Source organism: Strix aluco, chromosome 14 (genome assembly GCF_031877795.1).
Source record: "Strix aluco isolate bStrAlu1 chromosome 14, bStrAlu1.hap1, whole genome shotgun sequence".
In the NCBI taxonomy this organism is placed as follows: domain Eukaryota; kingdom Metazoa; phylum Chordata; class Aves; order Strigiformes; family Strigidae; genus Strix; species Strix aluco.
In genome coordinates this window covers 1,669,256-1,691,695 of record NC_133944.1, presented here as the reverse complement: position 1 = coordinate 1,691,695, position 22,440 = coordinate 1,669,256, and the positions used below count along the sequence as shown (strand labels likewise).

Sequence of the window (22,440 nt, the reverse complement as noted above, 5' to 3'; positions counted from 1 at the left end):
TACCTAAATCTCCATTTAATGGGGAGTAGGAAAGAAGCCGTCTACTGAAGTCTCATTAGAGGCCAGCTTCCCCACAAGCAAGTACATTTTTTCTTATTAGTGCTTCTCTGAAGCAAGAAGTTGTATTTTGATTTCAAGACAGACTTGCATCAATTCAGATTTTAAGGTGATCCAGAACTAAGAAGCGTAACAGAGCACCACAATAAGAGTTAGATTCTGGTTTAGAACAACTTCTGAATGGGGAAAATCTCTCGGGACTAGGACAGCCTTTTTCCACAGCACTCATCTACCTCCCTCAAAATAATTTCAGGAAGAGACAGAATTTCAATGAGGCATCTCTCTGAGGGCTTCAGCAAAAATATACACTGGGGAGCACACAAGGCACCAACGAGCTTACACTTTCAGATAAACTCCATTACCTCAGATAGAGAATTCAAGGAGGTACAAGTGCAACAAATCTGGAGGGAGGGGAAGTCTAGAAGTGCTTTCCAGTGCACTCCATAACCACACTCAAAACAACTCAGCAAGACTGCCTGCATAGCTTGACACAGCACCCTGTACGCAAACACTGATCTTTCACCCTGCTGAAATGATGAAAAAGACTTATTCTCAGGAATTGTAAACTCACATTACAATTCAGGAGTCTGAGAAACGGGAGGAGGAGGTGGGGGAAAAAATCCATAAGCAGACAGCACTACAAACCCTACCAACTTCTTTTCAACTACATGTCTTCCAGAAATGTTTGTAGGTACCCTTCTGCAACAAGAGGGATCCTACCCCTGCCATGTTACAGAACCCAAGCCACTAAGGATCCAAACGACCAGCGCTGGAATTTGGGGAAGAAATCAAAGTGCCACATACAGAGTGCAGAAACTACTGCCTCTGCTCCTTTCTGGAGGTTTTGCTCACACCCCCTCGAGATCCAAGAACAGTCCTGCCCTGCGCAGCAGTGAAATCTTTCCTCTGGCCTCACACGGGACCTAAGGTTAATAAAGATCATCAGATTTGCGGCGATTTCACTCAAGAGCCTGGAAAAGCACACCCAGACCACTCTAGGCAGCTAGGGAATATTTAGAAAGAGCAGGAAACAGGAGGTGTTGCACTGGAGATCTGACAGGGGCAAGAAAGAGCTGTTGCCAAGAAATACACAGAAATTAGAGATAAATAACAGGCCTTTAACTGAAATGCCCCGCATGCTATCAGTAGCATACAGACCAACCATCTCCGAATACACACACGCTGAGCAAACTGTGTGTTCAGCGGGACCAGAGTCACACTTGCTCACACATGCAGCTGCTCCTAAACTTTAAGAAGAAATTCCCAGTAGTTGTGTGAGCTACAGAAATTGCCTTTCACTAGAATTTACAAAGAAGCAAGTATTTCCGCAGCAATCAGGGTAACCAACTACGCTCATACAGTACCAATTACCGAAGTGAAAAACCAAAGTGCAGAGAGAATTCCACCAGCGCTTAAAAAAGAAGAAAAAAATCACCTTTCAGTACATTTGATTGTGACAAAATTTTAACATCAAGTAAAATTTAATTTGATAGCTTTCAGAAATTAAGTAGGTAATATATTCTTGGTCTCAAAGTACCTTTGTTTTGCCCTGCAGATCATACGTATGCTGAGATCTACATCTTTTAAAGCTCCTGTCATTTTTGCCACTTGATAAAAATACAAAATAACCTGATACTATCCTCAGAAACACAGATGAAGATACTTATGTGTGGGCTTAAGAGCCTAAGGCTCAATTTATCCCACAAAACAAGCATAAAGGGAAAGAAGCGGCTCCTGTGGAACCAAACTGTCCTTTAAGTGTTTTAATTGCAAGTCTGACATGGACAACACAGTCCACAAGAAATTGGGGGGTTGACAAGAGTCTAAACTCAGGAGCAACTAAGCTGTTTAGAGACCTCCAGTGAATGAAAAGAATCGGGGATCTGTGATGTCAAGTGACTAGTTTCAATGTGTTTCAGGTATTCCTCAAGACTTGGGGTTTTTTCAAATCATTAGACAACACCAGTTAGAGTACTTCCACACTGATGTAGGCATCGGATTCAGCTTCCATCACCAATACTCTTGGCTGACCCCGAGAAACTGCTGCGCACCATTGTTGTCTACTTTATAAATACTCTGAACATCATGCTTGCAAGGAGAATGGGAAGTGATGCTTGCATATAGTACGCTTCTGCCTCCTTTCATAGAAATGAGACTTGAGAAGTTCAAATAAAAATTCTGTAGTTCATTTCAGTAGGTCAAGAGATAGTATAAGAGTGTTTAACTACTTTTACGTTTGAGTTGCATTAAACTAAAAAAACCTAATTATCAGCAGAAGCCTAATATTTCACTGAGTTTAACCCTTGCAAACACACAACTGGCAGCTGAGCAATAAACTCTGAAATTACTGGACATGCCAGTTTTATTACAGGTTCTCTGGTTTCTTCATATCAGACATTTAAAGTTCTCTACCCTTAAGAATATCTCAAAATTGCTAACCTCTAAAATTACATGTAATTTCTCCTGGAAAGATCTGTGAAAGCAGGCTGAAAGGTACTTGGCAGGGTAAAAAACTGGGGCTGTCAGAAGAATCCCAGCTCCCAGCACAACCTGAAAGCTTAAATCACTGAAGTAACTCGTTTTTTCTTGGCATGATGTGGCAGAAGCAAAGCAAGCCTGAACAGTTTCCACTGAACCAGATTTTTCAATTCTGTGCACACAATTAAGAGTTCTGGAAATACACGAGCATGTTCCCTCATCTCTCCTCCTTCACCCTTACCACCCTTCTGTGGCTTCTCTGATGAGTGGAAAGTATTAAGTCAAAATACAGCTTCTGCAATTTCCTTAACCAACCTTGGACTGAAGCTCAAGGCTACAGCTTGCCCTTCTGTACTAGCAAGCAGAGACAAGACTTGGTCTGCCGGTCTAGAGGACACGCCGTTTTCCATGCTGTGATTTAGTCTGCCTAAGTTAAAAAAAAACATCCCCTAGTTTTAAAAAAATACATACCTTAAAGATTATGGACTTTTATCAGCAAATGGATAAAAAAGTCTTAACCATATTAGCAACACTTGCCTAATAACAACATCCACTTACATCAAGTGGCCATCTCTGTCCCGGAGGGAAATAAGAAAATGGTTAGGCACCCAAAAATGGTTACCCACCATCACTTCAGCAGCCTGGGGAGCTACAAGCATCTTTGTCTTAACCCAAATGCTGCCAAATCATCCTCCAGACCCTCACCATTTTCCTTTTTTAGAGTTCCAACATGAAATGTAATTACCTAAGACTGCTGGGTCTTTCCAGCCTGGCTGAATCTCTTTAAAAAAATGCATAATTAGGCTCGCTTCTTTATTAAGTTATCTGCACATGCAAAGCAAGGATCCACTGTCTTGCTTTGGAAGAACAAGTTGTTATTACCAGTACACAGCAAAAACAAACACACACGTTAAGTCTGTGAAAATGTGTTTCCAAGAAAACCACCAGCACAGAACAGCAGCATCATATCTACTTTCAAATAACCTGCACTGGTTAGCTATCCAGCCATAAAATTCAACAACAAAATGTACAGAACCCTCAAGCTGTTTATTTTAGTGTATAGAAAGCTGTTAATTCCTAAGCCATTTGGAAGAGACACAGGATGCACAATGGCGTGGATTTTCTAAGCAGAACTGTTCCGCGATTATTTTTAGTTCACATGAAAATGAGAAGAAATTGTAACCTCCATATACTAAACATTTGCTGAGCCTCATCTGAAAAGTAGTATATTTCCAATCCAATTATTCTATAGTCAGAAAAACAATATAAATAGCACTTTTTTTGATGCTTAAGTACAGCAGCATACCTGTAGACATGGAAAATGAAGGGCACAAGATAGCTGAAAATCAAACATTTTCAAAAGCATTATCCAGGAAAAGAGTTTTGGGTCAACACAGAAACCAGCACACAGGAAGTTCAAGTAAAAGGTGGGAGGCAAAGACAACAAATGCTCTTCTTGGGCATACCAGCAAGAAGTAATAAAGGAAAACCAGCACTACTGGAGTCAACAGCATGAGCAGTAATATTCCCAGATGTTGACAATTAGAAAGGCTTATGGGAAAAGAAATTAATCAAGTACTAGAAAACTTAGCGTATATTCAAAAGCTACAAAATTTAGGTTTTTAACAAAAACCAGACAGAACTGCAACAGATTCATCTGACAAACAAATTGAGCTGCCAGTTTTCTAGCTTACATTTGTCATAGCCATCCTAGAAACTCAGCACCTGCACTTACAAACAAAAATAACCCGAAGCAACCTCAGGGAATTTCTACCATTTGAGATCTGAAAGATGCATGACAAAGAATATGCTGATACACCATCAAAAGGGACACTCAAAGGTGAATTTCAAAGATAGGCAACAGTACTGCCCATCCTTGAGACCTCAAAAAACCCCACCATGCTGAACAGAACGAAGCCAAGCTAAAAAAATCTTGAAGCTTCAACTTGTCCTAATTAAGCTCCAAGATGCTGGCCTTCAACAACCCAATGAAGACAAGAAGTATGTTCTCTGGACTTAAACTAGTAATTTAAAGTTAGATCACAGCTGCCGTCATATTTCAGGTACCTTCTCCTTTTCATTCCTCCTACATACAAGTCTGAAATGGGACGAAAACATATTTCCCATCATTAGAATGAATACCTTCCCTGTAACTTTACTAAGAGCCCTTTACTTATCTGTTCCACTCAAATTCCCTTTGTAAGTTCTTCTAAGGGAAGGAAGGAGAGCTAACGATGCTACTAGGCTAGGAAGAGCACCATTTATTTAAAAATATGAGTCTGCAATTTCTTACTCCGTGCTCAATTTAAACACATTGAGAAAATACAGGCCATTCTTTGGAAGAAAAGAAGAGTGACAGACAGACACATTTGTCACCTTTATAGTCCCAGATATTTGCAACGATGCAATTCAGTGGCAAATTTGACACAGGTTACTATTAATAACTGCAGCATTTCCTTTCTGAAAGCTGATTCGTGAAAAGGATGCAAGCATCCCATTTTAAAATACACTAATTAGCCAAGGAGAAGTCAAGGAAGTCACCATTCCACCTTCAAGAACATACACAGTCTCTCTCTCAGAGGGAGAAAACAGAGCAAACTTATCCAAGGAGTGCACAATCACCCGCTCCAAGCTGCGGTATACAATCGCCTCAGCCAAGAAGATTCTGCGTAGTCACACGACCATTACAACCAGACACTTCAACTCAGACACAGGTTTCTTTTTCTTAAGAATATGCAGGTCTCAAAGGCTCACACCCAGACACCTACAGCCGCTAGAAGGATTAGATGACACCGTTACCTGCCGTAGCAGCAGACCTGGCTTGATGACCCGGGAGGTCCCCAGAAAGCGATGTGGAAAATGCATTTCTTAAGATGTGCTCAAGTCTTCAGTTTCTAGAGTTATGACAAGTGCCTTACAATCACCTCAAATTACATAGCAAGGAGAAACCCTAAAGGAAGCACCTCCTTCATTTACACACAGCATCTCTCCCCTATTGTCTAGGTCCTGGCAAGTTAAGGTCAGAAAAAAAAGATTCTTTAAAATACCACATAAATTGAAAGCACCTACAGCTTCCACTGATTTCCCCCCCCCCCCCCTTCTATTCTAAGCCCTGAACAGGTTTAAGTAGCAGTTGCCATCATTAAAGAAGTTGCTCCCCTCCCATTTTCCATTCTCCTGAAAAATGAACATCCTGGCAGCACCGGGTAACGGTGATGAAGCAGCAGGCTGCTGCAGCCTCGCTCAGCTACGGGCAGCAAGCCTGGAAAACAGTAAGAGGGGGGCACAGGGCACCTCAGCCACAAAGCCTCACCAGAGAGTATTACTATGTAATAGAACAAGGAAGTCAAACGTCTGTCTGTGTACGTTAGTGGCACCCCAGCTCCTCAGGAGGGGTTCGAGGGCAGCAGGTGAAGTTACCAGTTACAGCTGAGCAAAGCTGAGCAGGGAGATCTCTGCCCGCTGGATCCCTGCTTCTCCCTCGGGCCACCTCTGGAGCTTGGCCATAAATCAGCTTAACCCGCCAGCCCAGCAGAAATCCTACTCATCTTCCTCTGCCTACCGGTCTCCCAACTCAGAAGGGGCGGAATTGGCTCGTGCGCCCTGGGAAGAGGCAGCGCTGGCCAGGGAGGGTGGGGGAGCCTCACCCCCCGCAGCAGCGGTGAACTGGCTCGGGCCATGCCGTGACACCACACCCCGAGAAGATCTACAAACACCTAGCGAAAGGGCATATCCCTTCCTTCAAACACATCACCGTCCAAATAAACAGCTCAGAGGGTGGCAAGGAAAACGCTCAGAGGACAAAAGGACAGAGAGTTAGGATTAAACCCAGTCCCTTGATCCCCAGCCAAATGGCCTACCCATAAGCCCACGCAACTTCCAGAGCCAATTTAAAATCCTGAGTGTGCTACACTTTAGGTTATAAAATCATATTTAGACACACATTTGAAGTGTTCTTTGCTCTGCTGGTGGCTAAAAACAATTCCTTTGTCATCAACTCTTGCTTCAGCAAGCTGACGTGACGTTTTTAACTCAGGAAATAAGATAATTATGGTTCAAGGTAAACAACTACAACTGCGCATCATAAACAGTTTCTAATTTTAAGCTTGAGTCCCTCTAATGCCATCCATATTTTAAAGAAAGTTTCCTTACAAATGGCTTCAGTTCTCTAAGTAGGTTGTGACTGAGCCCTATTGCTGATGAACATCAACAGCAGGTCTCAGGAAAACACGGGATAAAAGTTTAGCGAATGCAGCAGGTGAGCTCCTGTACCAAAATCAGTCCAAGTAAGCCAAACATTGAAGGACAAAAATATACTCTGAATCTAAATATCTTGACAGGTAAAAACAGCGTCCCCCTGAGGAACACACAGAAAACAGTAAGCGCTGACACCAAAGCTACACACGCTTACGCAATGTTTGCTGCAAGCCATTTTATAGCCCAGACCTCAAACGCCCCACTGCAGCTTCCCCAGTGGCACAAACAGCAAGAATTCAAGTTATAACTCGCTGCGAGAACATCAGCTACCAAGTTATTCAACGCAAGGCAGTAAACTCACCTGCAGCTACCCGCGCTGTGTCTAAACTAGCCCTCGTGCTACTGCTACCATAAAATGTTCTCTGAAGTTACCTAGAAACAAGCCTTATAACAAACAGAAGCATCACTGCTGAGACTACATGAGCCAGAAATGCTGAAGCACAACATCTGAATTTGTCTGGAACTACCATGAGGTATTGAGGGCAGCAAGCTGTCTGCCTCCAGGATGAATCACTACACACAGAGGTAGCAATAACTCCAAGTACTGCTTCGAGGTGTTAGCCTGGTAGGCTTTCATTCTTCCCCATCTGAAGAAAAAGCGCTAAATTACAACCAAATGAAGACAGCTGAATGAGAGAATGTAGTAGAGCAAAGGAGATCTGACAGACAAAGCATTCTTCAACAGTTGTGCTCAGAAAAGACAGAAGTGGTCAAAACTATTCAAACAGCCAGTTGCGAGATCGCCGCGGTTTCTGCAGAAGACTAAACAGTAAAGAGGAATCACATGGTGAAGCCTGTGCAGCTTGGGAGAGCTCGCTCCTCCAAAACTTTTCATCATTAAACATCTTCAAACAACCCCACCCCATTTCTGCTATTGTTGTCAGAGAGGGAATTCCAACCAGAACAATTATTTCCACCACATTTTTCTGTTGGAAGAAGAGAAATGCTAATACTGCACAGCAAAAATACGATTTACACAGTAGTTCATCCAGTAAGACAAGTCTCCTTAAAGAAAAAAAGATTAACGTGCCTCGAGTCCGTTGCACAGCAGCACAAATGTATTTTTAGATACAAACACTTGAAGGCTGCAATATGGTGGAAGTCTCCCAGGTTGAAGTTAGCCACGGGAGGTTAATCTCTCTGCACCCTGGAGAGGGCAGTTCATTAAGAGGCTGTTCAGAGCAGAAGGAAACAATTCACCCACTCCCTGAAGAAATCCCTCTGCCCACGACTGCACACGAGGCAGCTCCTCTGAACTCTCCACCACCCCACATCTCATCCCCATTTGCACCACTGTCTTGGTAACAGCCCCGTGTCCAGGCCGTGTTAGAAAGCACGCTTCCCTTCCAGATCTCACGCACAATTAACGGAGCTAAATCCAACGCTGCCTTCAAGGCAGGACACGGGATGCAAAGGGGCTCAAAGTCAACCCAAGTGTCCAAGAACAGGAGGGAGCAGAACGACAGTTTGGCTTTACGTTTTATCTGCAATTAACACTTTTTCATGACTTCTGATAAGATAACGTATTAGCTGTCAGACCAAACCCGAGTGCAAATAAATGAACCTTAAAATACTCTGAGAGTGAAGCTTCAGAGTCAAATACTCTCACTGCCACCAAAGCCACTCTGCTCTTCCGTGCTAACGAATGAATGTTTAACCCAATTATCAGGTAAAGGAGCCCATTCAATGAGTCCACAACAGGTAACTTAGTCACCACATGCATTAGTTTACACCTGCAACTGTGCTCACATTGCAAGTCATCGAGCAGCCCTTCAGGACCACACCTTTGGAAAAAAAACACCTCAAAGGTTTGCTAAAATAGCTGCCTCAGACCTGGGAAAGAGTCAGACAACACAAGCTGTCTCCAAGTTAGCCATTGTACGCACCCATTTACATACAGAGTGCAGGGTCATGTGGGTTTGTTGGTTGCTTGGTTGTTTTAAACGAGTTAAGCAAACTGCCCAGCTACGCTCCACCAATCTAATGACATCCCCTCGACTTGAGCCACAGGCTAAACAGCCACTGCACACCTCTACCTTCACTCTCATATGACGCTGTTCAAATGATGTCAGAAATATCAACTCAAGACCAGCTCAAAAAATTGCTAATATTTTCTTACGCTATTACATATTTTAATACTTAACTCTCAAATAAAATATTTCCAAATTATAAAGCATTTGGCGTGGAACACTTGATTTTCAGGTAGCTGAAGTTAAGCAGAAATGGAATAAAATTCAGATAAACCTATATATTACAGAGAGTAACTGTTCATTATTTCACAAATCGTCAGCAAGTCTGACTGTCCCATCTGATAGTGTCAAGATGCTGGCACTGTCAGAATGCATTACCCCCCCCCTTTGAAAAGGTACATCTGGGTATCCCAAACCTGTCACTGAAGAACACAAACTAATGGTCAATTCTGAGCATTTATGTGATAACAGGTAGAAGAAAAGAAAGAGGAAAAATGCAAAAGCATCTACACAAGACCCAAAAGTCCTGACCACAGCCAAGTCATTTTCCAGACTTTTATTAAAATTAGATTGGCCTTTGACTATGAATCACATCTGCCTCTTGTAAACAGCAAAAGAGCACCAACATCATACGGTGAAAGACACAGAAATACTCAAAGGGGAACAGAGGTGAGTAACATTTATTAACAAGGCTACTCCATACCCACAGCACACACAGCGCACTGTGCTTATACACCTCAAAAATAGTTAATTCAGAATAGCCCACAGCTTTCATGGAAAGCAAGCAAAACTGTACTAAAATATGGTGTGTAGGTATAAGAAAAATAAAACTTGATTCAGCCCTGCCTCCCCTCCTTAGCCCTACCTCCTCCAAACGCTTTAAATAGGATGTTATCACTACTTGTTTATACGCCATTACAGAAAAAAATTGCCCAGTTTCTTAATACTGCATTACAGAACAAAATGTTACTCAATTCTTTCTGTAAAGTACCAAGAAATAACTGTGAGACCATATGCATCTGAAAGCATCCACGTGCTGGAGTAATCCGGACTTACGTAACCAACAATTGGTGTCTAACCACGAAGGGCAGGAAAGAAAAGGGCCAACGTACAATTTTTCTTTAAGACTTAAAACCAGGCTTAGAATTCATTTTGAGGAGCCTGATTTGGGAGGCAAGTGAAATTCACTTCTCTAAGTTACAGCTTAAGGCTTCTGCCATGAAAGCACACAGACAAAAGAGAATCCCAAGTGGTAGATTTTCTCTCCTTTAGCTTATCCCATTAAGCAAAAATGAATCATTTGCTAATTGACTGAATTCAGTTTGAACTGCTGCCACTGCGATTCTTATCTCAGTAGCTGGAAGGCAAGTCCTTCCAAGGTTTCAACAAGTCATGGACAAAGGAAGAGATCAGTGGCCCTCTATTTTCCAAGTGCATCCTAAAATGTCAGGCATCTGAGCACTGATACTCCTGGAGGTGGAATTGTGCTTGAAGGCACAATCAAGAAAAGAAATCACTGGCTTCTACACGCTTAAGGGATCCACTTCAGCCCCATTTAGCCCACCACGCTGCAATGGCGCGTAGGAAGGGCCCTAAACCACCTCTGCCTTGGGATGGCCCTGCTACCTTCAGCTGTAAAACCAGCTGCAGTGGTCTGTAACGCCCAACATCTGCATTTCCTGAGCCTGGGGAGTCCCGAGTGGAAGTAAATCAAAGGGAACTGTGGGCACCGCTCAGAAGAACAGCAGCTGTGGCGTGAGGTTGATGTGGACAAGACAGTCAAAAAAACAAGAGGTGCAAAACAAACCCAAAATCCACAGACAGGCAACAGACATGACTAAAATCCTTCTTCACCCTCTTTCTACCTGCTCTTAACCAAAAGGAAACACTTTTTTTCTTCGAAGCGTGATTAAGTGCTTTGGTACCGCTCTGTCAGACAAAGCTCACTGTTGTTAGATGCCGGGCTTGGGGAAGAAAAGAAGGTGTTTGCCTGGCTGCAGCCACCACCGTAAAGACACAAACATGTTATTATGAAAAGCAAGTCAACTTTTTATGCACAGATAAGGATAACAAATGTTTCAATGTTGTGTTTCGAACGTTTAAGATCTTAAACTGAACCACAGGAAAGAGTGTTACTAGTTAGGCTATTACAGCAAATGAAATGAAAATTGAAAATGAAGTCTAACTGGCATTAAATTTAAGTAAATATATATCAATTCCACAATCATCATAATACATAGACAGTTCTTATGACAAAACTTCTGCAGAAGAGTAAAGCACCCTTGATAACTCCGAATATTAAGCTGAGGTACCACAGGCATCTTACAGCTTATATAAATAAAGTGCTGCCTGCAAATAATCATGGTTCCTTCAGTGAAAACTGCAGCATGATTAACAGAGGTCCATTATAAAGGCAATGCATAACCTAGCTCCTGTGAGTAGTCACTGCCACATCGGACTGCGTTTCTATGGCAACCAGGGAGGAAAATATAAAGCAAATTACAGTTAAATGAAAATTATTCTCCATGACAATATATGTTAATGCAGGAACATTTGCAAGGCCATTCTGGATAAAATGTTTACATTCACACATGTGTTTACAAAAATAAATAAAAGGCAGGCTATAACAGCTAATGGATCATCTAAAGATAAGGAAATTTTTTTTCAAGTTTTAATGTATTCAGAAAAAATTTCTTCAAGCTAGCAGAATGGAAAGCAAACCACCTTAACAAAGGTATTTGCACATTTAGATATAGTATACATTCTTTAAGAAACAGTTTTCCAGAAGATCTAACATGTACGTTTTTGAACGTTGTGATCTTTTAATTTTCCTGGCTGCAAACAAAGAGCACATTTATACCTCCTCATCCCAGGAGAAAATGTTTTAAACGAGAGGCTAAGTCACTCAGAATATTTATAGAGATCTGACTGAAACTGGAATAGTGACTTATTTTAATCAGCTATAACTTACTTATTGAAAACTGGAAAGTGTTTTATACCTCAGGATTTGTGGCGTTGACACTACAGCTAGGAGAGTCTTATACCTCACCAGGGTTTAAAAGCAGCACAGGTCAATGAGACCCCGTTGTCAGATACTTTTACAAAAGCCCGCAGTTAAGGCTTTAAAAGGTTATCTTACTCTCCCACCAAGCTCAGCCTAAACAGTCCTTTTTTTAGGGAATATATCTTAGTTTTTAAATATCTTCTGAAGCATGAGTGAAGTAAGGCTCGTTCAAGAGGCAGCCACTTATTTATTTTTTTAACTCACTTGGCTCATACCCCAAAGAAAAGCCCAAAGAAAGAAAGTAGGTTATAAACTGACTTACAGTCTCTTTTCCACTCTGAAGCGCCACGTTTTAAGAACAGTTTAAAATACTGCATTGGAAAAAAGCAGCCCTCTCAGCCGCGTTTCACGGTTCCCCTGCCAAGTTCCTTTCCCATGGAAATGGTCTGCCTGTTCCGCGAGTAACACAGGTGCAGGTTTCTTAGGAAGACCCAGAAAGAGCACAAGGCACTTTTTGAACCCGTTTCAGCGAGCTGGGAACACAGAAGACGGCATTCACTCCGCTGGCACATCTGGACTTACTCCATACACGCTCCCACTGACCTCTGCATCTGTCTCTTGCCTCCACCTACAGAACAATACTTGAATCATGAGGATCATAACTTTTTATGGCAGTGGGAAAACTGCAATATTCTCCACAAGTTCACTCCACCCTGCACATAAAACTGCTCATAGGTTCAACCATAAAGCAAACTACTTTCTTTGAAGTTCGACTTAAAGCCCTGCGCACGTTATAAAGCTGATCTGAAAAAACGCAGCATATTAACATTTTACATAACCACACTCATGGAAAGCATCATTCGTTAATCATCTGGTGCGACTGTTGACAAAAGCAAGTTAGGTCAGAAAGTATCTGGGTAACAAAACTCTTTACAGGTGAGCTCAGGTTACCCACAAACACCAAATTCACATACCACCGAATATATTCCAGTCATGCTCCACTTTCCCCGAGGATCACTTGCTGCAGAGCCCACAGCAGCATAACCATTATCATTTCAACTAATTTAGTCACTGATCCACGACTCCCTCCACCTTTCTCTCTACAGCAATATGCAGACTATCTCCACACAACGCAAAGAAAACAGCTACAAACCTTAGACTAGGAAAAAAAAGAAAAGAAAATCTGCAAATCAAACTACAGTAGCAGTTGCTAGGTTCCTTTTAAAACCCTCACTAATTGCTAGGATTGGGTTTCTACTGAAGCTCTGTGCTGCAGTAGTGGAGGGCTTGAATGTTGTTTTCACAAAAGGACTTCTAAAACCACAGGCTGCATGTCTGCAACAGCAAGTATTTATATTCTGTGCACAAATCAGATTATGCGTACACACACCATCCCCACTAGTCTTCAAGCAGATGAATCCCACCAGGCCAAGGTACCTTTCCGGATGCCAGAGCTTTCGGGTCGGGTACCCAGCTTTCCGCCGAGGTGCTCTGCATCCTTTAGCGGAGAACTGGCTTACTGTGTCAAAATGCATCCGTATTAGAAAAGTCATTTTCTCTGTGAACGTAAGCAAATGCATGCTAACACGAAGTAGAATTCTAGAGAAAACCTTGCAGCTTTCATGCCCGAGCAAACGGCAGGCGGATCAGGGGAAAGCCAGGCTGCTAGGCAATACTGAGCATGCAACGCTGCCAGCAGACCTCCCCTGCGCCCTTCCCTACTGCAAGCTGCATCAAGTGAATTAGCACCAGATGGACAAGATAACAGCTCGGAAGGGACTATCAGAGGCATCCTTGCAGATTTCAATTACCTGCACTGCTCCCTAAGAGTAAATCCTGCCTACAACTATTACTGGTAACGTCCAAAAGAGCCCATCCTTCAAATACAGGACGGCTCCTTAAGGCCAAGATTCAAAAGCTGATCTAACCAGAGACAATAGGCCATGAGGGCGATGCAGGAGGGGTAATGAGCCATTAGTGGTGAGCACAGCAGGCAAACAGCAGACCCAGGCTGCCAGCACCCCAAACTCTCATTCCTGGCAGAAGTCTCCACACCCTCAGATCCTCCACCTCGCAACGCTACTGCGGCTCCACTCCATTTTCAAGCGCTTTCCTCCCACCCTGCAAAAATAAGGCCCAGATCTCGAGAGGGAGATGAAGATGCAGGATGATCTCAGAGAAAAGGAGAAAGGCAGGAACAGACGGGAGGGAACATCAAAAGGCAGACAGGCTAAAATTAGAGACAAGACTCCTGGATGAGGAGGACCAAGGCGAGAGCAGAGCACCGAGCAGAACCTCCATCAGATGAGGCTCCCAGGAAGGGGGAGGGACAGACAGAAGGGAGAAGAAATATTATGGTGGGTGAAGTAGGGGAAGCTAGCAGACAGAACAGACTGCAGAAGTAAACTCAGCATTTTAAGACTACAACCTGTAGCTTTCTAACTAAGGAGCACTACTCAGCACACCAGGGAAAAGCTACCAAGTCGACTTCTCGTCTGATCTCCTCTCCCATGATGAGGGCTAACTGAAAGGCCACAGAACAAGTTTAACACCCTGGTACCAGTGCTGATCACAGGGGAAGGCAACTTAATTCGCCACCATCACCCATAACAGAGCAACTCTGAGCAATGCAAGGCACCTCAGATCCCAGTCCAAAAGCCAGAAGCCTTCTGGGCTGCTGGCAAAATGGGGAGCAACAAACAGATCCGAGACCAGGACAGCCATCACACAGTACCCCGACGTGTGTCAAGAGACAGGAAGGAAACTACACATGATACAGCAGTCATCAGCTACCCTAATTTTCAAAACTAGTGTATTCTCACATCCTTTCAGAGTTGGTAGGACAAGAAACTGCACGAGTTGGAATAAAAGGGTCAATGTTCAAGGAGAACAGGCTTCAAACCTGGCTAGTGTCTTCAACTCTTGAACTGCTCAGAAAGGGAAAGTTTTACACACAAAAATACCCAAGCTTGCTCATTACAGACCCACGATCTAGTTCGGATAAATGTATCTGCCTGTGCCGAGCTGCAAGATGAAACCAAGGAGACAGCTAGCTATGGGAAGCAGCCAAACACTGTAACTAGAGCACCAGCTCACCCAGTGGTATTTCAACAACCACAGCACAGCCACCAGCAGGATGTTTCTCCCCTCGCACACACACCCCCCCTTCCCCGTATCTACCTATATCTCTTCCCAGCATCGGCATGGCTAATCTCATCCATCTCTCTAAAGGTATAACTATAGCAGTGCTTTATAAATAGGCTTACATCTTCAGTCCATCCAAGACCTGACGCAACAGCAGAACGACAGTCGGTGCAGCGAGCGGCGTGTGTTGTTACGACAACACTGACATTTCACAATCTGCAACAGCCATCATCCTCCATAACGTGGAAAACACCAGACCGAAAGTGTAAAGTCTACCCAGAAGATCACTGCTTTTCATAGGATACGGTCACTGCCACAGCCAGCAGGATATCAGAGCGGTTACCTCCTCCCTGAAGAAGGCAGCTATCAGGAGACCATTCCCAACAGAGAACTTCTTGGAACTTTATCTCAGCTCCTCCCGGACCTAACCAGCCTGCAGAAAACCCAGCTACTTACTAGCAATTTGGAGCTCCTGGCACAACTTGTTTACACAGAGCAGGTCATAGGATAGGCTGGAAGGTGTAAGCAGGATATAGTTTTTATGGCTCTGAACTCCTGCCCAGATAAGCTGATAACGCTCTGGGCTCAGGGGGAGGGGAGCACTTTCATGTGTGCTTTATTTAAAATGAAGATGCACCATGAACTGCAGTTAAGCATTTTCTACTTAATAATGAAGTTTACATTCACCTGATTTCCCTTTAAAGCTCTTTAATGTATTTTTTTAAGGAGTTCCTGATTACACACACTTTCATTTCATATCAGGGTATTCAGAGCAGCACAGTACTTTCAAAACCTTGCTCTTCTGCCTCTTGCTGCACAGGCTGTCAAGCCTTAGCGACAGGCTGCCTCTGGATTGGGGTGGATTTTTAGAGGGGAGCATCTCTCTTCTTTGCCGTGTCTGTGATACAATTTAGCAGCTTTATACTGCTCTATTTTAGACCTTTCTACACTGCAAAGCTGTCAGCCTCTAAAAAAAAAATTAGAGCCATCTTCCTTCAGTGTTTGCCTCCCCTCCCTCCCTCCCCCGATTACCCACAGCCATTTAACCACCCCACCACGACACCCCCCGGACGCTGACAGCCTCAGCTGAGGACCTGAAGCCTACACTCAAACAGGGACCACCTGAACACTCTCTCTGAGCAAATCCAATACAACACAAGAGGAAAAGAGATGTTTTCTCCCTGTTCAAATGCGTGAAAAACATCAGCTCCCAGACAGCTGAGACAAAGCTTCTTTCCAACATACTGAAAAGTTTTCTACCCTTTCCATTTTCAAAGTCTGTAAATTTGGTTGCTAAAGAAGAAACAGGCATGCATTTTAGTCACATAGGAACCCAACACCAGCATGAACACACTTGCACCTAACAGCAGAATTAATATTTCAGTGTTTCCACAAAATATCAAATGTTGCAACCTTTGATTTACTAACACAAACGCAATATACAATCAATAGCTTGCTCCTGCTGCTGCAATAATTTACAGTGGAAGATTTATTTTTAAAATACACATCGGATAACTTTGGTTTTCTTCAAGACGGGGAAGAAAAGCTGCCTACGGATTTTTAGAGGATAAATAATTCAATGCATGAATGCCAAGGGCAGTACTGCACACATCCATATGGCAGGGACAATGCAGACAGTAATATATGCTTCACATCACCACCCTGACAGTGCCTTCAACCCTGACCTAGAAAAAAACATCACTTTCTTCTGGCTACAACAGCTAATTCACTCTCCGTCATTGCTACCCCGCATCACTACGGACTACTACACACTTTTTGTTTACTTTGGGGCAGCATCTTCCAATGCCTCGGCCTTCGCAGACTGCAATGTCAGCCTCTGTTCACAACAGCTACACTGCTACAAGTAGAACAACTTATTCACATGATGAAATTAAAAAATGTCAGAAAAAGGAGAGACACAGGTTTCAGAAGTCCTCTTCAGGAGCTCACGCCTTCTCACTACCAAAACTGAAAGGGGTGGGAAACCCAGGACAGTTTCTCACACGTGAGGTCTGGGAAGACCCCAGCAGTGCCCCAAAGAGAGCGGGCGGGGAGGTCCCACTGAGAGCCAGCACCCATTGTCTGCGTGGGTGCTGCTGAGCTCCAGGGCTCCCGCACCGTGCTCCACAGGCGCAGGACCACGAAGGGAAGAGTCAGATCACCAGGGAAGCCTCCCCTCCTCTCCTCCACCACCCTCACAGCCAGCAAGCCTGCAGTTGTGCTCGTTTCACACTCCCAAAATTAACTGCACAGACGCCACCCTGCCCCACTGTCCTATTTTGGTGGTGATTTGGTAATTTCTCTACATTCTACAGTTTGGGGAAAACATGAAAGAATCAAGAGGAAGAATTTTGGAGCCCAAAATATCCGATATAATTAACTGCACCTTCTAACAGGATTATTTCCTTTCCTGACCCCAATTACTCCTTCAGTTTATTAAAAAGAACTCATATACTCAGAAATGTTAACACCCTAAAGAGTCACATAAACAGAAAAAAGTCTGAGGGCACCATTATAAACAGAGTTAATGGAACTCAGTGATTGGAAATGGATCTTGAAAGCTGTCAGATCAAAGCAAGATCTTTCTCGTGTAAGGACTGCATTACCCTTGGAGCCACAGAGCTAATACCATCTATAAAAATATTTTGCTCAAATAAGTTAAGAACAGCAGCGTTTCATCTGTCAAAAGGTGCGAGGCTTTTATGGGATTAGCCATTCCACATACAGCATAAAAATTAGAACAGATTTTTAAAAGCCCTCAGCTCAGCTGACAGAGACTACACAGACCAACGTGTGTGCCTGCTTTCTTCACACACGCTACACACTGAACAGATTTTTCACTGCTATTAGCATTTAAGCTTCTTTTTATTTTTTTTATACACTTGTAAAGGATTACAAATTGGCATCACCTGTAACTAGCCACAGATGAAGCCAGCACCACCACCCAGACTCAGACAAATTAAGATTTTTAAATACCCAACAGCTGCATGAGAACATACACCAGAACACATCAGTTCTCACACGGGAAAGCTTGAAAATTCCAGGTACAGGCCAATACACTCAAAAAGAGCCTCCAGACCATGGGCCCAGGAGGTTCTTCCCCCCACCCCAGCAGGACACCAGAGACAGCATTTTGCCTGAGCATACTCTACCCAGGCACAAACCCATACTGTTTAGAATGCTTGTGATTTCAAATAATTGACTACACAAGCTTTCCTTTAACATTTAGGCAAGTATTTTTTAATGATCATGCATCAGTGGCATACAAATTACATAACACTTGGCTGAGGATCCCAGTGCTCTGCACCCTCAGAAAAGACAGCTCCGTGCCGCTCATCTCTCTTGCAGGAAGAAGAAAATATTTAAAAGCTGCATACAAATCATTCCTGTAAAGTGTCGTGCAGACTGTTTTAAATTAGATGGGGTAAAAATATATGCAAGGTTATCACGAAACACTAAAATCTTTGCTATGGAGACACCAGTTTCTTTCCACAGCCTTTTACAACTGAAATTCATGCAATTCTCACTGGCGATGGAGGTAGCAGACAAGCCACCTTTACTAGAGCCTCATCAAGGAAATACGATTAGAACAACCACCACCATGTAAATATTTCCAAGTATTATTTGCTTCCCTGTACCGAAAAGTAGTACCTGCCACTACTTGCTGTGTATCTACCACCATTTAATCTTAATACCGAGGAAGAATTTCAATCCATAAGGCAGACTGTCGAGCCTGAAATTCAGGTACTCGGCAGGGAGGGAGGAAGAGGGGCTAACCTCATAGGAAAGCCGTCACTCCATAATTTTACAAAATGTAATTAACCAGCTCCGGTTCTGTGCGTTTCCTTCCCTCAGAGAAGGATTTCTTCACCAGGTAATTAGACTGTCCCAGTTAAGACTTGAGTTGCCACCGAACATATTTTCCCCCAAAACAAAGCCACATACACACTTACAGAAAATTCAAGCACTATTTCAAAAAAAATACTGCTGTTTCCTCACAGTAACTTAAAGCTCTTCCTAGTTTTTGCCTTAGTCACTGCATGGGCCTAAAACTAACCAAAACCAATACACTGCTGTGGAAGCCCCCCCAAATCCTGGGTTTATTCCTGTACTTGAGACACTTCATTATTACAGAGTTTTGCCGCCTTTTAATGTATAGAAAAGCAGGAGGTAAAAAAAAAAAAAAATCCAAGTACTTCAAACACATGTCCAAAAGCCACAACATAAAGACAAAGAGTACAGATTAAACGCTGTAAAGATATACTTGTCAGGAACCTTCCTTTGAAGTATCTGCAGGAAACACTGTCATCACACAGCCATGTTACAATTACACAGTTAAAATAATCACCACCAGTTGTAAGTAGTCCATCTGGTTTACTGAAAAGGGAACACTGCTGGTACAGTATTGATTAACACGACTAGTCTTCACTGACCCTAAAGAAATACATTTGTCTGCTCTACTGAACAGCGGAAAAATGCTGCACGACACCACGACACGCTCCGCTTTGTTTAGAAGCATTTTTGGGGACTCAGTCAATTAAAACATAAGTAGAAAATGAAATAATCTTAACAGGTTGTCTAGCACACATGAAGGAAGAAATGAAGCCCAGTGCTTTGCTGGAGGGTTTTTTGGTTTGGTTTTTTGAGTTTTCTTCCCCCATCCAAAACCAACATTCACATGGACAATCGGTATGTTTAAGTCTGAGAAAATGCTATTACAACACCATAAAAACAAAAAGCAGCACATTAGAAAAAAAAAAATCAATTCACCCTGAGCCACATTTTTATGAAATGGAGATGCAGACGAATTCATTTTTAAAAGCAGAAGCAGACCTGAACAGTAAAACCCAACTGTGAAACAGTAAACATAACATCTCCAGTTTCCAGCCTGTCAAAGCAGCTAACGCTCACATGACCAGGGCGCCTGTAATCACTATTTAGAACAGAAATAAGTAAAGAAATAGCTGGGGACTGATCGAGTTGGAGGGCAGGAATCAAAGGGCTCATATGTCTCCGAATTCCAGTGTGTTGCTCGCTGTACGGGCAACTCAGCCTGCTGCAAATTTCACAAACCAAACCCTCACCACTTAGACAAGTCTGGGGGTGATGCAAGTCCCAGCTCGCCTAACAATACAGGTTCACAGCAAACTCCAGTGAAGCCCAGACCGCCCTTTTCAAGAGAGGACGCAGACAAGATGTGCCCTGGCAAGTTTCATACCCTTCTGCGCTACCTCCTTTAGGACTGACAAGTTCTCCTAGAACCAAAGAGACCCAGAGCATCTCCGCATAAAAAAAAGCTGAGCTCCACAAACCCCAGACACACCTAACCAGGAGCAGACGCGGTAGCGCAGACAAGGCTCTGCTTTGGGGACAGACACAGACCACCCCTCAGAGTGAGATCTTCCACTGAGGACGGAGCGCTTCCCACTGAAAGAAAACAGGTCACGCAGCTTCAGGGCGATGTTTCTCAGGCATAACAAAACGAGGTGCCCAAGAGTTTCCCTGCCCAGACAGGGAGTCAATGTAGGTCTCGCTCCACAGCACATTTTAAACCCTTCTATCGCACGTCCATTGAAAAGTGCTCCAATACACACCTTTAATCTGCCAGTAAATCCATTCTGTAAAAACACCAACTTCTTGTTTTTAAGTTAATCAAGTTAAATATTTAGTTCCTGGTAGAGCACACACAAAAGCATGTCTCAATGCCGTCTGAAAACATGCAAGAGTTAATCTCCTTTTCCCTCTCCATGACTCCATGGAGTGCTTTTTCTCCTCAGAAAAAGGAAATAAATGGAGTGATTACATAAAAATGCTCCATTTTATGAACAAACCAGAAAAAAGGAAGAATACATTTAACTCCCAAATTTATACAAATTTTAGGAAAGCACACAGCACCTACAAAGCATTACATTCGCAAGATGTTTTCAGCTGAATATCTTTGCGTACACCAGGCAGGAGAAAAAAAAGTCTATACCCAATTTCAGAAGCCATCTCAGGAGGGAATTTTGCTTCAAGAGCTGCCTGGAATGTGTTTGCTGCCTATAGGGCCATGTCCCCAGCGGTAAGAGAGGACTTTGTGTACAAAACTAGGAGGGGGGAGGAACCCTTTCCTGCAACTGGATATCAAAACAGATCTCCAAGCTTAGAGTAGAGGCCAATCCCTACACACACCGACTCTTGTGCCTCAATGAACAGGCCGGCTTTCAATCCGCACGCACACCCTCCTCGCAGGACAGCTGCTCTCTCTGGGAAAGGGCAGAGGGCATCAAGGGCTCAGCTCATCCCGGCTCCCTTCGAGGCGAGGGGTGGGGGAGAGCGGCGATTTGCCTTTCTAAACATGCAATCAATCTACCGGACTGGGGGAGGTTAATTCTGGACTGCAGAAGTGCAGCTGTTTTGGGTTGGGTTGTTTTTTTTTTTTGTTCACCCCTCCTCTTTCCTAAGGGGCAAAGGTGTCGAGCAGACCCTCCCCGACACACAAAGGCTTCTCCGAGGAGAAAAATACCAAGCAATTTAAAGATTAAACTAGAAAATAAATAAATAAACGCGGATCAGCCAGGCTGGCTGGCGGCAGCTCGGTTCAGCTCCATCCTCTGCGCACACACACGCAGGGCTAACGCCTACCCGGGGATGATGAAATGGGAAACGGAAATTACCATTTCAGACAACTTTTGGTATTGTTCCTCCCAGCACAGCGCTCACCCCAGAATGCGGGCTCCCCTCCCGCCTCCCCCAACGCACCTCTGCACGCTGTGTGTCCCCCCCAAAAAACCCAGGGTGAACGGGTGAGGCGGGGGGGGGGGGGCATACATGACCCACACTGCGGCCCCGTGTTCTCCCCCCCCCCAAAGCGCACCCCACAATTCTCCACACCCCTAAATATTTATCAGCCCCCGCGCTCTCTGCAACTCCCCCCCCACCCTCTCCACACACCACCTCCCCCCAAATCCTCCTCACCCCAGCCACCCCCTCCTTTCCCCTGCCCCTCACCAGGCCCTCTCCCCATCCAGCGACCCCCCCGCGGGTCTCCCTTGTCCCCCCCGAGCCCTTTCTCTCTCCAAACAGCCCTTAACCACCCCCACCACCCCCCCCACAAAACCGTACATCCTCGGTACGTCGCTTTCTCCCCTCAACCCGACCCCGTACAGCCCTCTCCCACCGCCCCCCTCCCCGCCATTCCCACTGTCCCCTCTGCCCTCACCCCCCCGCCTCCCCTCTACCCCCCCCAGACCAATCACCCCCCGCCTAGGCCCCGCTCCACCCCCCCCCCTCCCCTCAACTCCTCCGCCTCTTACCGGCGCTCCGGGCTCAGCGGGCCGAGGGCAGCCTCGCGGGGGAGCGAGGCCTGCGGCTCCGCCGGCCCCGCCGCATAGAGGAGGCGGCGGGGGGGGGGAAGGGGGTGCTGCGGCGGTGGCGGCGGCGCTGAGGGGGGGCGGCGGCGGCGCGGGACTAACGGAGGGGGCGCGGGCAGTGGCGGCGGCGCCTCCCGGCCGCGCGCTCCATGGCCCCGCCGCGCTCGGCCTCGGCTCG

At 44.5% G+C, this 22,440-nt stretch overlaps 1 protein-coding gene across 8 annotated transcripts in view; it reads right to left on the bottom strand.

Annotated features, from left to right (window-relative positions):
• ANKRD11 (ankyrin repeat domain containing 11) overlaps positions 1–22,440 on the bottom strand; it is a 155,958-nt gene extending 133,518 nt beyond the window's left edge. For 4 of the 8 annotated variants that reach the window (XM_074839229.1, XM_074839223.1, XM_074839233.1 and 1 more), the window contains exon 1: positions 22,206–22,440. The gene's annotated coding sequence lies outside the window, so the exon portion shown is untranslated. Of the gene's footprint in view, positions 1–12,088; positions 12,395–15,032; positions 15,235–15,366; positions 15,386–22,205 lie in introns of those variants that run through there. The other 4 variants (XM_074839224.1, XM_074839230.1, XM_074839225.1 and 1 more) reach the window with 3 other exon arrangements.